Source organism: Schistocerca gregaria, chromosome 4 (assembly GCF_023897955.1).
Source record: "Schistocerca gregaria isolate iqSchGreg1 chromosome 4, iqSchGreg1.2, whole genome shotgun sequence".
NCBI lineage: Eukaryota > Metazoa > Arthropoda > Insecta > Orthoptera > Acrididae > Schistocerca > Schistocerca gregaria.
In genome coordinates, this window is record NC_064923.1 from 763,795,970 (window position 1) to 763,812,139 (window position 16,170).

A 16,170-nucleotide genomic window follows, 5' to 3' on the forward strand; every position below is an offset into this window, starting at 1 on the left:
ATGAAGGATGGGTGAATTTTTCTACCAATGATGTTATGGTAAAAATTAAGGGTAAACTAATTACTATACCTTTCATCGGTAAGCAGCTATGTGAGGATCCTGAGCAGAATGATTTTCCTATATGTATTTGTAAAACAGAGAAATTCTTGGAGGGCTATAATGAGTACGGTGGCAAAAAAGTAGAGGATCCGTCTGAGCTTGTGAGTGTCAGAAATAGGATCGAGGAGAAATTACTAGAATTAATTGATATTGATGAAGCAAGGAAAAACGATTTAAGACAAATACTAGTCAAACATGCCGAGGTTTTCTCAGATCAACAAGGGCTAGTAAAGGATTATGAGTGTTTTTTGACAGTGCAGAAAGACGCTCATTTCTTCAAAAAACCATTTGCAATCCCAGAAGTACATAAGGAGGCAGTACGTGACTTAATTCAAAATATGTTAGAGTGGGGAATTATTGAAAGGGCTGTTAGTGTGTACAATAACCCGCTAGTCATAGTTCCTAAGAAGGATGGCTCAATTAGACTAGTGTTGGATGCTCGAGCATTAAACAAAATAGTACTACCTGAGAGTGACCGTCTGGAGAATATTGAAGAACTGCTACAAAAGTTTAAAGGTGCTAAGTTCTTTACATCCATGGATGTGACCTGTGGATATTGGAACCTACCGTTAGCAAAGGAATCAAGAAAGTACACGGCATTCTTATTCGAAGGTAGATGTTATCAGTATAAGGTGGTGCCGTTTGGTTTAAATATAAGTGTATGTGCCTTTGTAAGAGCTATGTCGCAGGTATTAGGGGACCATCTACTAAGAAGAATTACAGTGTATGTAGACGACGTTTTGATATCGACACCAACGTGGAAGGAACACTGTATGTTATTGGATGAAGTATTGAGGGCCATAAAATTGGGGGGTATGAAATTGAAGCTAGACAAAACTGAATTTGTGAAGAAAGAAATTAAATTCTTGGGGCACATAGTGAGTGGCGATGGTATCATGCCGGATCCAGAAAAGATTAGAGCAATAAGGGATTATGCTGCACCTACAACACGTAAAGCATTAAAGGGGATGTTTGGTTTGTTTGGGTTTTATAGAAAATTTGTGTCTGGACAATTATTCAATGCACCGTGCCTGCGAGAACTCTTAAAGAAAAATGTAGTTTATAAATGGACTTCTGAGTGTCAGAAGGCGTTTGAAGAATTGAAAGAAGCTCTTATTAATAGTAAGATTTTGAACCATCCCGATTTTTCGAAACCATTTTGTCTGGGATCTGATGCTTGTGGTTACGGGTTAGGAGTTGAACTATTTCAGTTGGAAAAAGAAGGAGAAGAGGAAGTCCACAAGACCATAGCCTTTGCGAGCAGGTCATTGCAACAATCCGAGAAAAATTATAGTATATCTGAACTTGAAGCATTAGCTGTTATTTTCGGCCTGCAAAAATTTGAAAAGTACCTTTTAGGACATGAAATTTGGATCTACACAGACCATAGTGCCCTTACATATTTAGACTCATGTCAGCTAAAACATGCTAGATTAAGAAGGTGGTCCCTGTATTTACAGCAATTTAATTATAAGATGATATACATTAAGGGTTCCGAGAACATCGTGGCGGACGCCTTATCAAGAAGTGTGAAAGATACAGGACAAGAAGGGAAATCTTTAAGAAATACCGATAATAATGAAGTAATGTTGGCCATCATGCAGCTCCAGGACGATGGCTTAATTAAGCGCATTTGTAAGAACCTACGGAGGGAACAGAACCAGGATGACAACATTAAATTAGTAAAGAGTAGATTAGGTCATCCAGACTACCCAAAATTACTGGTCTACTATAAAGTGCATAAAGATGTCTTATTTAGGCGCAGGAAAGACAGTGAGGAGAATTGGAAAATATGTTTTCCGGAGCAACATGTAGATGCACTTATAGACTACGTACATTGTAAGTATGGGCATTATGGCGCTCGTAAATGTATAGCTAAGTTAAGTGAAGTGGTAATTTTTGATAATATGTGGAGAAGGGTGCAACAGCGATTAGAATCCTGTGATCGTTGCCAGAAAGTTAGGGCCAACAATAGAACTATCCAAGGACAGATGTATTCAGTAGAACCACAAAATCGGCTGGATTTAGTAGCTGTAGATTTATTTGGTCCACTACCAGTGTCTAGAGGGGGATGTGAATATGTGTTTGTGATGGTGGATGGGTTTACTAAGTACGTAAAATTTTACCCAATTAAGAAAGCCAACTCTAAAGTATTAGTGAATAAGTTGGAGAAGGACTATTTTGGGAAGATAGGAGTGCCAAAGGCAATATTGTCAGACAATGGGCCCCAGTTTATCTCTAAGAAATTTAGTGAATGTTTACAACAGAGAGGTATCGATCACATAAAAATCTCCGCGTACTTTCCTCAAGGGAACATGTGTGAGCGAATTATGAAGGAGTTAAACAGATTGTGTAGAACATATTGTCATAAAAAACACTCCGCTTGGGCCAATTATATTGAATACTTCGAAGAAGTAATAAACCATCTGAAGCATGAAGCCACAGGATATGCACCAGTAGAGCTAATGTGTGACATTAGGCCGAATAATATTTTATTCGACCTGGTCGAGTTTCCAAATCTCACAGACATAGCCATCGAAGAGAAGGAGAGACTGGCACGTATTAATATAAGAAAGAAGGCCCTGGAAAGAAAGAGAAGGCATGACGCAAGAGCTGATCCCACTAGTTTTCAGGTAGGGGATCTAGTGCTGGTGAAAACTAGGGAAAGATCTAAGAAACTTATGTCAGAAACAAAGAAGTTTACCGATGAGTACGTGGGCCCATTTAGAATCGTAGAGAAGCCTCACCCAAATGCTTATAGACTGGAGTTTTTGAAATCACATAAGGTGTTAGGGCTTAGGAACATTGTGGATTTGAAAAGATATGTTCAAAAGAGAGACGTGGCCAGGAGTGAGTAGATACCTCAGAGAGCTTTGCACTCTTTGCAGAGCTAAGTGCGTGACGAGCACTAGGTCTCGAGTCGTTTGACAATATTTCTTCCACTTTCTTTTCCGTATTGTCAACCTACCTCTTCTTTCATTCAGAACTAAAATTCTATCGTCTTTCCTTCTTCTCTATCGTAGTTTTTAAGTGATAAAGTGTTTAAGTAATGAGTAGGAAAGAACCTCAGTGCAGTATAGGTTAAGCGTAAGGAATGAGTGTAAGAGAAAATCAAAAAGGATTAAGATACCTCAGATAAGTAATAAGTCTCAGTAAAGTAAATGTTTGGCCTAAGGTGTGAGTAATGCCCTTAGAAAGGTAAAATAACTAAGAAATGTAAGAGCCTCAGAAAATATGGTGACGAACATTGAAGCTGTTTGTTAAGTAACAGAACGATATGTTAAGACGTAGCATTAAGCTAATGTTTAGGAAAGGAAATGGAGCAGTACAGCAAAACTGTCTGTTCAATGAAGTCAGAGCCTCAGGAGGTGATTTAGTGGTAAAATGAGTAAAGGTACAGTGCAACAAGGTTGACTGTCAAAGGGGTAAAGGAAGTTAAGTTAAAGGGACAGTGCAGCAGGACTGACTGTCAAATGAAGAGAAATATGTGAGAAAAGGAGGAAGAATGAGCATAGTGTTTGGCTAGCTCGATATTAGGAAAAAGTGAGGCTATGAAGGTGAGTAAATAAAAAGCTTAATGTTGGTAACCAGAGGTGGCGTTTGTTGGTAAACAGAGGAGATGTTTGTAAACAAAAGGAAGTGAGGCTACGAATGTAAACAGAGCTGAGGCGACGTTGGTAACTCAGGAGGTGGATGTATGTTAGAAAGTATGGGTAACGAGGTTTCGCAGATTAGTAGGAAACGCTTTAACAAATACTAACCTGAGTGTGTGAAGTATGAGTATGAGAGTTGTAAATTAAACCCGAATGTGACTAGAGAAAACCTGATGTTGACAAGAAATTGAAGTAACTCCAGATATGTGAGATGAGGAAAGTACCCATGACATCGATTCCATTTTTGACCAGAGACACACAAAGCTCCCCAAGTTTGTCGTAGAGATTAGTATAAGGATTGTAGTGTTGATAAATGAATAAGTAAATATGTATTTTTCAGTGTTTAATTTATGATACAGGACTACAGGAGATTGCCTGGAGACAGAATTGTAATATTGATAATGTTGTGTATATTTTATATTGTTGTGTATTGTACAGGAACTGGAGAGTCACCAGTGCTGGCGGAGATTTATTATGTATTTGTGAACTATTTGTAGGAATTGTTTTCCTTAGTATTTCTTATGTAACCATAACTTGTTTGATTATGAGATGAAGAAGTAATTAAAGAGTAAATGTGCCACTTCGGTACTGCATTAGGAAAGTCAATTCACTTTTCACTTAAAAAAAAAAAAAAAAAAAAAAAAATTTTGAAAATTGTACATACTGTAAAGTAAATTTTATCAAAAATATGAGACTTTAGAGTCAAGCAGATAGCGCCATTTATCGCTGCTGTAGGTTAAGACGTAGCAGTTAGAAAGGGAACTGAGGCCAGCTGATGTTTCAGGTGCGCCGAAGTAAACAGAGGTGGTAGCACGAGACTTGAAATGGACCTCCCAAGCAGGACCCGGTCGAACTACGAGTGCTATCAAAATCTTAAGTGTAAGTGGTAAAAAAGTGACGCTCACCATAGCGATAGTAGTGTTAGTGTGCGTGTGACGTACATCAAGATAGTATTTAGGTTTGTTTTCTCTTTCAGGAATTTGTAAATAGAATTTTGTAATCTGAAAAATTTTTTTTTGAATGATGATAAAAGTGCATGTTTAGATATAAGATGTTTTGTAGGTCGTCAGCCCTAGGTATAAGTGGATGATTGATGTACAGGAACTATAAATGTTAAATAGCTGTTTGAGTAAATCTTTAATAGAAATTTTTTTAGAAAACTAAAAGTTTGTCATGAATGAAAAAATTTAGTTTCCTCAGGAGGTGTGTGGCGTCGCAACTAGTGCGAGCGCACAGTTTTCTATCAAATATTTACTGTGAAATGTAGACAGACTGTAAAGTAGCCATCAGATTAGCATATGTGCTGTAGCGGGCAGATTACCGGTGTCCGTTCGTCTGACGTCACGACCATATGGCATGTCTGTACCGTGAGAATGTAAGACCTGTGCGCTAACTAGCCGCGTGTATAACGTGGAACTTTCATCTTTAATAACTTCTAACTGAGGAACCTGAGGAAATTAAAAGTTAATATACTAGTTTCTGTTATGAATAAAAATAAGTCATCCAAATTTGCGCTTTGAAACCTGCATATTTTGGAAATTAGAAAAATCTTACAGAAAACGCAAATTTCTACAAATTTCGAGTCTAAATAAATACCATTATGTATAGATCACCTTCAGTGACCATCCAACTATGAAACAAAATCACCTTCCGTGCTTTTGTATTTATTTTGAGAATTTTACTTTTAGAAATTCACCTATAACTTTGTTAAAACCATAAATGTTTTGAATTTTTGTGAACAGTTATTTTATATGAGTAGGTGAGAGTGAATGAGTGTGCCTGAGTGAATGAAAGAGGGACATTCGCAATTCTTTGCAAGTGTATAAAATCTAGGTTGGAACTCGCAAGTGTTCAGACGATGTAACCGTGGGAACAGAGTCGCCAGTGGTTCCCCCATCTTAGTGAATGTCGGATGTCCAAGAGTGTATGGTATTGTACAAGCAGCCAGAACGTTCGCGAGTATTTAAATAATTTCTGGAAATAAAGTAAAGTCTAGTTTTCCTTTCGGTTTGTTAAATTATACAGTAAATTTTGTGTAACAAGAAATCATGACGTAAATGATTCAGAAGTCATGACTGGTGCGTGCTAGATTTTGGCGCGAGGCGCACCCAAAGAGTTAATTCTGATTGGCTGTGTGATGTGTGAGCCAATGAGATGCGAGGACGGTTAGCAGACAAGGAGAGTGAGTCGCGAGTGGATGAGGGGTCGCGAAGGAACTGTGATCGAGAAGAGACATGCTTGATGTGTCCTCGCGAATAATGTGTAAAATGAAGTCATAAAACGGCTTCATCGGTTCGGTACTGTGCGATTTGAGACTGGAAGAGTCCAGTAACGCGTAGTGTGAGTTTGAGCGAGTTGTGACTTTTCGTTCCGCGAAAGACGCGAGTAACTTTAATAATTAAAAGCGTGGCGGTACTTCGTAAACTTTTACTAAGTGCTTATGGCGAGCATTAACGTTAAAAAACGAACTATTATTGAACATCGACTGCAAACGTGTATGTTAGAAAATCGTCTGTGTTGCAGTTAAGTAAATTCCGTAACTTTGAAAGCTAATTCTGGCGGGGTTTGAGTGTGGATAGAATTGTGAACTGAACTTTCTTCAAACGTTGATTAGCGGGCTGATGATCAGGCTTAAAGACAATAAAGAGCTTAAATAGAATTACCAACTTCGCGTTCTCGTTTGAGTAAACAATTACTACCATTCCAATAACTCAATTTATTTAGGAAGATTGCTCATAGATTGTATTTCAGCAAACATGTATCGCGGCCTCCGGTGAGCGGCTATTAAATTGCAGTTTCTTCAACACTGCTTTTCTGCAATTTTTCCAGTAGCTGCTATCAGGAGAGGCGAGTGCAGCAACTACCTAAGAAACGAGGTAGGTGGATTTTCTTTCAGGGAAAGGAAACTGCGCGATAAGAGCCTGACCCGTCGCACCCTGTCTTACTCCCTTCCCAACCACTGCTTCCCTTTCATGTCCCTCGACTCTTATAACTGCCATCTGGTTTCTGTACAAATTGTAAATAGCCTTTCGCTTCCTGTATTTTACCCCTGCCACCTTTTAGAATTTGAAAGAGGCTATTCCAGTCAACAGTGTCAAAATCTTTCTCTAAGTCTACAAATGCTAGAAACGTAGGTTTGCCTTTCCTTAATCTTTGTTCTAAGATAAGTCGTAAGGTCAGTATTGCCTCACGTGTTCCAACATTTCTACGGAATCCAAACTGATCTTCCCCGAGGACAGCTTCTACCAGTTTTTCCATTCGTCTGTAAATAATTCGTGTTAGTATTTTGCAGCTGTGACTTATTAAACTGATAGTTAAGTAATTTTCACATCTGTCAACACCCGCTTTCTTAGGGATTGGAATTATTATATTCTTCTTGAAGTCTGAGGGTATTTCGCCTGTCTCGTACATCTTGCTCACCAGATGGTAGAGTTTTGTCATGACTGGTTCTCCCAAGGCCGTCAGTAGTTCTAATGGAATGTTGTCTACTCCCGGGGCCTTGTTTCGACTCAGGTCTTTCAGTGCTCTGTCAAACTCTTCTCGCAGTATCGTGTCTCCCATTTCATCTTCATCTACATTCTCTTCCATTTCCATAATATTGTCCTCATGTACATCGCCCTTCTGTAGATCCTCTATATACTCTTTCCATCTTTCTGCTTTCCCTTCTTTGCTTAGAACTGGGTTTCCATCTGAGCTCTTGATATCCATGCAAGTGGCTCTCTTTCGTCCAAAGGTCTCTTTAATTTTCCTGTAGTCTGTATCTATCTTACCCCTAGTGAGATAAGCTTCTACATCCTTACATTTGTCCTCTAGCCATCCCTGCTTAGCTATTTTGCACTTCCTGTCGATCTCATTTTTGAGACGTTTGTATTCCTTTTTGCCTGCTTCATTTACTGCATTTTTATATTTTCTCCTTTCATCAATTAAATTCAATATTTCTTCTGTTACCCAAGGATTTCTACTAGCCCTCGTCTTTTTACCTACTTGATCCTCTGCTGCCTTCACTACTTGATTCCTGAAAGCTACCCATTCTTCTTCTACTGTACTTCTTTCCCCCACTCTTGTCAATTGTTCCCTTATGCTCTCCCTGAAACTCTGTACAACCTCTGGTTCTTTCAGTTTATCCAGGTCTGATCTCCTTAAATTACCACCTTTTTGCAGTTTCTTCAGTTTTAATCTACAGTTCATAACCAATAGATTGTGGTCAGAGTCCACATCTGTCCCTGGAAATGTCCTACAATTTAAAACCTGGTTCCTAAATCTCTGTCTTACCGTTATATAATTTATCTGATACCTTTTAGTATCTCCAGGATTCTTCCATGTATACAACCTTCTTTTATGATTCTTGAACCAAGTGTTAGCTATGATTAAGTTATGCTCTGTGCAAAATTCTATTAGACGGCTTCCTCTTTCATTTCTTAGCCCCAATCCATATTCACCTACTACGTTTCCTTCTCTGCCTTTTCCTACACTCGAATTCCAGTCATCCATCACTATTAAATTTTCGTCCCCCTTCACTACCTGAATAATTTCTTTTATCTCATCATACATTTCTTCAATTTCTTCGTCATCTGCAGAGCTAGTTGGCGTATTAACTTGTACTACTGTAGTAGGCATGGGCTTTGGCCACTATGATACGTTCACTATGCTGTTTGTAGTAGCTTACGCGCACTCCAATTTTTTATTCTTTATTAAACCAACCCCTATATTACCCCTATTTGATTTTGTATTTATAATCCTGTATTCGCCTTACCAAACGTCTTGTTCCTCCTGCCAACGAACTTCGCTAATTGCCACTATATCTAACTTTAACCTATCCATTTCCCTTTTTAAATTTTCTAACCTACCTGCCCGATTAAGTGATCTGACATTCCACGCTCCGATCCGTAGAATGCCAGTTTTCTTTCTGCTGATAACGACGTCCTCCTGAGTAGTCCCCTCCCGGAAATCCGTATGGGGGACTATTTTACCTCCGGAATATTTTACCCAAGAGGACGCCATCCTCGTTTAACCATACAGTAAAGCAGCATGCCCTCGGGAAAAATTACGGCTGTAGTTTCCTCTTGCTTTCAGCCGTTCGCAGTACCACAACAACAAGGTCGTTTTGGTTAATTTTACAATACCAGATCAGTCAATCATCCAGACTGTTGGCCCTGCAACTACTGAAAAGGCTGCTGCCCCTCTTCAGGAACCACACGTTTGTCTGGCCTCTCAACAGATACCCCTCCGTTGTGGTGGCACCTACGGTACGGCTATCTGTATCGTTGAGGCACGCAAGCCTCCCCACCTTTTGTACGAAAGAGCAATATATATGTATATTTCCCTTTTAATCTTACAATTTCGTCTCAGTTATCTTTTGTCAATATTCAGGTTACAATTCTTCAAACCTAGCTCAGGCTAATCGGCACGAAGACAATCTCGGAAGCTTTTTTCTTCTAACAACCACCAGAGAGAGTAATACAAAGAAGAATTATGCGCTCATGGCATAGCTATTGTATGAAACTACTTTGTGCAGGGATTCTACGAGTATATAGATAGAAAATTAGTAAACGCCATTCAAGGGTAGAATTGTATCAGAATAGTTCGTTGAATATAAAGAGATATTACACTGACTGCCTCTTCTAATGCCTTAGGTGAGACGAGAAACTCCGAGGGAAGCGCTGGCGAGCCTGCTCCCGCATCGTCTGCCGGATCACACACCGGACCATAGCGCGCAGCGACTGTACGGGGCGACGCCGTGTGTGCAGCAGGAAGCGGCGGCCGCTATCTGCTCGTGCACATCTCGCGTCCCGCGATGTCTGCTGCATTCGGCGGACGCCGACGCCGTGGGTGGCCGCCGGGCTTCGCTCGCCGTATACCCCCCCCCCCCCACCCCCCCTCATCCTCCTGCTCTCTGCTTCTATCTTCTTCCTCTCTTCACGCTGCTCACGGCCAGCGGCCCGCCGCATAAACCCGATACGCGCTTCCGCTGCTACCGATGGCACTGCCTCCAAAGGCGCACCGCCTTCTCCGTGTAGAGCTCATTAGTAAGGCAGTAATTTCGGCTGTAAAACTGACATTAGCGTTGGCCTTTTTCTTACGCGAGTGTATCAAAATGCACCCCCCCCCCCCCCCCCGAGTTTAACGAGCTACACATACTTCTAGCAGCCACATCAACTCGACATTCTTAATTAAAATTTTGTAGCCTTGCTTTCACTTCATGACTGTTTAATAGTAACAGCTTCCATCCATATTAGAACAAGAAACACCTGCACTGTTTATTCTAAGCAGTATGCTGTCCGTATTTCTAATAGCACCGCTTTTCTTCAGAGGAAACTTTCCTTCCGGTCGCGCTGCGTAGAGCAGTGATGCTGCGGAAGTTACAGAAGCAGCGAAACAGCCGTAGCACAAGGTTGGTTCAAATGGCTCTGAGCACTATTGGACTTAACTGCTGAGGTCATCAGTCCCCTAGAACTTAGAACTACTTAAACCTGTGTGTGATGTCTCAGGACATCACACACATCCATGCCCGAAGGAGGATTCGAACCTGTGACCGTAGCGCTTGCGCGGTTCCAGACTGTAGCGCTTAGAACCGCTCGGCCACTCCAGCCGGCGGTAGCACAAGATTCAGGTGTTTTTAGTGCTACGAAATTCTTGATTACTCTCACCACTTATAATCACTAATCCACTGTATGTGTAAGTCGTCATACGAGTTGAGACTTCCTGGCAGATTAAAACTGTGTGCTGGACCGAGACTCGAACTCGGGACTTTTGCCTTTCGCAGGCAAGTGCTCTACCATCTGAGCTACCAAAGCACGACTCACGAGCCGTCCTCACAGCTTCAAATCCGCCAGTACGTCGTCTCCTACCTTCCAAACTTCACAAAAGCTCCCTTGCGAACACTTCAGAACTAGCACTCCTGCTTCATATCAGCGCACAGTCTGCTGCAGAGTGAAAATTTCATTCTGGAAACATCCCCCAGGGTCTGACAAAGCCGAGTCTTCGCAATATCATTTCTTCCAGGTATACAAGTTCTGTAGGGTTTGAAGGAGAGCTCCTGTAAAGTTTGGAAGGTAGGAGACGAGATACTGGCTGAAGTAAAGACGGGGCGTGAGTCGTGCTTGGGTAGCTCAGATGATAGAACACATGCCTGCAAAGGTTCCGAGTTTGAGTGTCGGTCCGGCACACAGTTTTAATCTGCAGAGTGAAAATATCATTCTGGAAATATCTCTGTGGTATTACGTATCAGTACCACACCACTGGCGTCATAAAGTCGGCTACAGAATTTCGAGTTTCCATTGAATGCCGATAGCAGTCTTGCGGCATCTGGTGGACCCGACGGTGCGCAACCACTGAGTCACGGCTCCAAAGGCTCCGCAACACGAGCGCCCTCAACCCCCGCAACAGGGACTCGGTCAGCGGCAGCCAGACAGCCCGCTCACGCTAGGAGCCTCTTCGCCACCTGATGCTACACAAATGGCACCATCGCTCGTGGTGTAGTGCGGGCAACCTCTTCCTTGTTGACACTGAGACAGTTAGTCTCTACTGATAGCCGCGGTGGCCGAGCGGTTCTCGGCGCTTCAGTCCGGAACGGCGCGACTGCTACGGTCGCAGGTTCGAATCCTCCTTCGGGCTTGGATGTGTGTGATGTCCTTAGGTTAGTTAGGTTTAAGTAGTTCTTAGTTCTAGGGGACTGATGACCTCAGATGTTAAGTCCCATAGTGCTCAGAGCCACTTTGACAAACACGAGATAAAAAAATCTTCTGTTTTTTGTGCTAACTTGTTCCCCAATCATTTCTGCTCTTGTCCAGCTTTCCTATGACAGCTGCTGCACCACACTGTAGCCCACCTCTCCTTACCATTGTGCACAAAGTTGGAGACAAGTCTCCATTGCACTCATGTTTCATACACAGACAGAAAAAAAAAATCACAACACCAAGGAATTGTGCGTTATAAACGAAAGTAGGTAGCCATGTTTGTACGTATGAAAGACGATGTCTATTTAAATTTCGCGCCAGTCGCGTATAAGTAGCGCTAGTATCGGCACTAAGAGGAAGCAAATCAGGTTTCCTTTAAATACACACTGCAGCCGTTGAGAGCGTTATTTATCTTTGAGATAGGACGTGGTGAGTTAATGTTAGCCAAGAATGCGACAAACACGCCATTATCAACACCTCACGGAGTTTGAGGAAGGACATGTAATACGGCTATGAGAAGTTGGATGTTCTTTTTGTCAAACAGCAGAAAGAATTGGCAGGAATGCAGCCACTGTACATGATTAGTGGTTGTAGAGCTCAGAAGGATGTACGGCCGCAAGTAGACAGTGCTTCTGGTAAATAAATGTCGTGTGGCTAGGGCGTCCCGTCGGGTAGACCGTTCGCCGGGTGCACGTCTTTCGATTTGACGCCACTTCGGCGACTTGCGCGACGATGGGGATGAAATGATGATTAGGACAACACAACACGCAGTCCCTGAGCGGAGAAAATCTCCGAACCAGCCGGGAATCGAACCCGGGCCCTGAGGATTGACATTCCGTCGCACTGACCACTCAGTCACCGGGGGCGGACAGTGCTTCTAATGGCCACGTGGAACTATGGAAGAGGAAAAACCATCATGTTCAGCGTATGGCTCTGACGCATCGCACTGCATCTGCAGCAAAAAGTTGAGCAGGTTGGTACCACAGTGATACAATGAAGTGTTACAAACCGGTTACTTCAAGGACACCTCCGAGCTAGATGCCCTGTTGCGTGCATTTCACTGTCCGCAAATCACCGCCACTCGCGACTTCAGAGGTGCCAAGTGAAAGCCCACTGGAGGGCAGCATGGATATCTGTTGTGTTTTCTGATGAAAGCTGGTTCCACCCCGAAGCCAGTGATGGCCGTGTGTTGGTTATGAGGAGGTCAGTCGAGGACCTGTAGCCAAGCTGTCTGTCTGCTGGACGCACTGGACCTACACCTGGAGTTATGATCTGGGGTGCAAATTCGTACGACAGCAGGAGCACACTTGTGGTTATTTCACACACTCTGACTTTAAAGTTATACGTCAGTCTGGTGATTCGCTCAACTCTGCTTTTTAAATTATAGGCTTTTCCGGTCTGTATTGAGAATATCATTATTTTTTTTCTTTTGTGATAGGGTACACTACAGCATCACCTACCTTCCACGGTCTAACTGTGTTGGTGAGCCAGTAAATATAAACCATAGGGTAGTGACACTGCGTCACTGCAATACACTTTGGAGGTGTGGCGGTGGGACTTGGAGTCCCATACCGCACCTCCCCTCCCCCCCCCCCCCCCCCAATGGTGACAGTACTCTTCTGTCCGGCATAAAAACGTAGTTCGACATGGGCAGGTAGGATTGGAAAGTCGTGGACGTGGAATGGAGGGCTAGTCCTGGCAAAGGAGGCAGCCGTGGTGGACGTGCCAGGCCCAGCGCCAGTCCTGTTTGGAGGGATGGTCAGCGGAACCTGATGCCGATGCCAGCGACGTAGATGAGTAGTCCCAACGTGGCGTAGCCCATGGACAGTGTCTCGTAGGGCAGCCACTTTCTCGTAGAGCCGCCATGTGTTGTTGCGTATGGTCTCCTTTATGGGGACGACATCTGCTTCCTCGTGGAGAGTCACAATCCTTGTGAGTGACGGGGTGTACAGGCTCCACCTGAGAACCTTCTTCTGCAGGGGCTACAACGTCTGCATCTTGGTGACACTAAAGTGCGCGTAATTTACGACGGCGGCCGAGTGTAGGTTCGTTCTGCGCATCTGACGTCACAAAACACAGTCATCCAATGAACAGAGAATGTCATTGCCAGAGCTCGACTGCAGTGCAGAGCACAGGCGAGTGTCTTCAGTTTTAGAAACGTTCAGTCATAAATAAAGTTATTGAACAAAAGCAATGTCTTGATAGCAGACTTTCTATAAAACAAAGGTTGGAAAAAACATTCTTTATACCAACTGCTTCATATTCTATCAATTAATTAAACGAAACAAGCAATTAACCTCCTAATTCAGGCGATATCACGGAAAGGTGTTTCTATCATTCTCACTAACCGATTTTTCGCAATAAAGAACAGCGGTAATTGTTTATTTCCTATTGTACTTTGACGAAACGTGAGTAATTCATAGTCATACCAACAGTGTTTGTCGGTATTTTGAGTGTTAGTTTTAAGTCCTCCAGGTGATATGTTGAACAACAAACAGCGGTAGGGTAGTGGTTAAAGTGAATCCCTGTTGAGCGACAGGTTCTGAGTTCAAGCCTTGCTCAGTGATTAATATTTTCTTTGTTTGAAAACAATATCAAAGTGTCTTACTTCATGAATTTTATTCGTTTGAATGTAATTTTTTGAAATTTCTAGTGGCAACTAAAATCATCCATACGGAAAGTATACGCTATGTACATTTACCTCTGCAAACTCTTCAATATTTCGTGCAATGGTTTACTACATCTAATGCTGCACAATAACTCCGTTGAACTTCGAAACAAAATAAAGTCATTTATGAGGGGGAGGGGGGGGGGAGGTATCAGTCACGAAGATGTGTAAAAATCAAATTTTTGGGCCAATTAGTTTCTGTGAAATGGAATGATAAACTGTTGCAAAGCAGTCGAAACACCACGTGACTGCACAGGCGAGCAGTGCAATGATGACAAAATCGCGGACATCGCGAAATGCGGGGAGCACGTCTCTGTAGCAGCTAAAGGGTTAATGCGGCCGTGGTGGCTTTACTTCATGAACTGCGCGCTCCCCCCCTAAACGTAAGTTTGCGAACTATACAATGGCGCTGCTTCTGTTGGCGCGTACAACAGGGAACGCAGCAATCTCACGCGTTGGCGAGGCCATGCGCGACGGCCAAGATAAAAGAATTGAACTATAATCTTGGCCCATGCAGTGGAGCCATACGTGAGGGTAGGTAGGATAACTGCCCGATAGATACGGCGCTTGGTAGAGGAAGAGGGGGCACAAGGCTCTGGTCAGTTTTACCCCTTGTTGGCGACATACTCTGTATGACAGTAGAACAGTAGATAGGTGATCGTCTGGGACCAGGGCACCTGTTCACCTGAAATCGAAATGTTGCGGCGGAAGACTGGACGCTGCTTTGTGAGATAGTTTTGGTAGCATTAAGAGCGATTTTGTTTGTCCGGTACCAGGTGATGTTGTTGTCCACCTGGCGTTGGAGGCGGGGAATGAGGGTGTGAGTGATGCGTCCAGTGGTATAGAGTGCTGCGTCATCAGTGTATTGTGCCAGGTGGCACTCAGGGATGACCGGCATATCATTCACGTAGATGTTGAAAAGAATGGGACACAGCACAAATCCCTGTGGAGTGTCTGCTGTCAATGGGCGAATGCCAGAACACATTCCCCGGTGAGCCACGAGTCCTACCATGGAGGACGTCATCCACAATCATCACATAGATATCTGGGATAGGGGTCTGTGTCAACATATTGTGCACAGGGTTCTCAGTCCAGATCTTATCGTAGGCGTTCTACAAATCCAGGAAAGCGGCAGCTGTCGACTTGGCGGCGTTGAAGCCTTTGGTGACGTGTTCAGTGATGTGGAGGACCTGAATTTCAGCCGAGAGGTGCGAAGTAAACCTGAACTGTTCAGATCGGATCGTCCTAGCCGCCTCCAGAGGTTGGGAAAGTCGGTGGAGGATCATCGATTGAAGGACTTTCGCCATGGTGTTTAAGAGGCTGATGGGCCTTTTGTTGGTGGGGACTGTATGGTCCTTGAACCGCTTGGGGATCACAATCAGCTTGACTTGCTTCAACTGAGAGGGAAAAAGGCCAGACGTGAGACAACCATTTAAGATCTTGGTGTGCAAGAGTGGAGGAGTGCACAGTAGCTGGTAAAGATGTTCATTTAAAATTGCGTCCAATCCAGGTGCTGACCAGCCACGTTACCATCGTAGGAACTGCTGGACTTCTGCCATGGACGTCAAGTGGTGGGCAGACTGAGGTAGATGGGTGCCAAGAGTGGCAACAGCTGTCAAGACATCGTGTTCATCCTGTAGTTCGTCTGGCGAAAGGTCCTGAACAAGGAGACGGTTTTGGGCCTTGAACACATCTGCCAGCTTTTCCACAATTTGTAGGGTACCATATGACAAACCCACTGCCATGCGAATAGGATGGGGAGTCACTGGCACAGAATGTCGCAGAGCGTGAATGACAGAGCAGTGGGACTTATGATGTAGGAGTAAAGTGGACATGCGCTCTTCCCATTGTTCAGACCTCCAGCGAGCGTGCCGGTTGCAGAATTAGAGCTGGAGGTGCTTCATTTGGCGTTTGTCCTGAGGATTGTGTAACTACTTCCACTGCCGGGTGTAGCAGTTCTTTTGCACTTTAAGTTCCTGTAACAGGGGAGGCAAATAGTCCAGGGGGGTTAAAGCCCGAAGGACAGTGGAGGTGGAGAGCTTCACTGCTTTATGGATTTTGGCAGTAAGGTAAT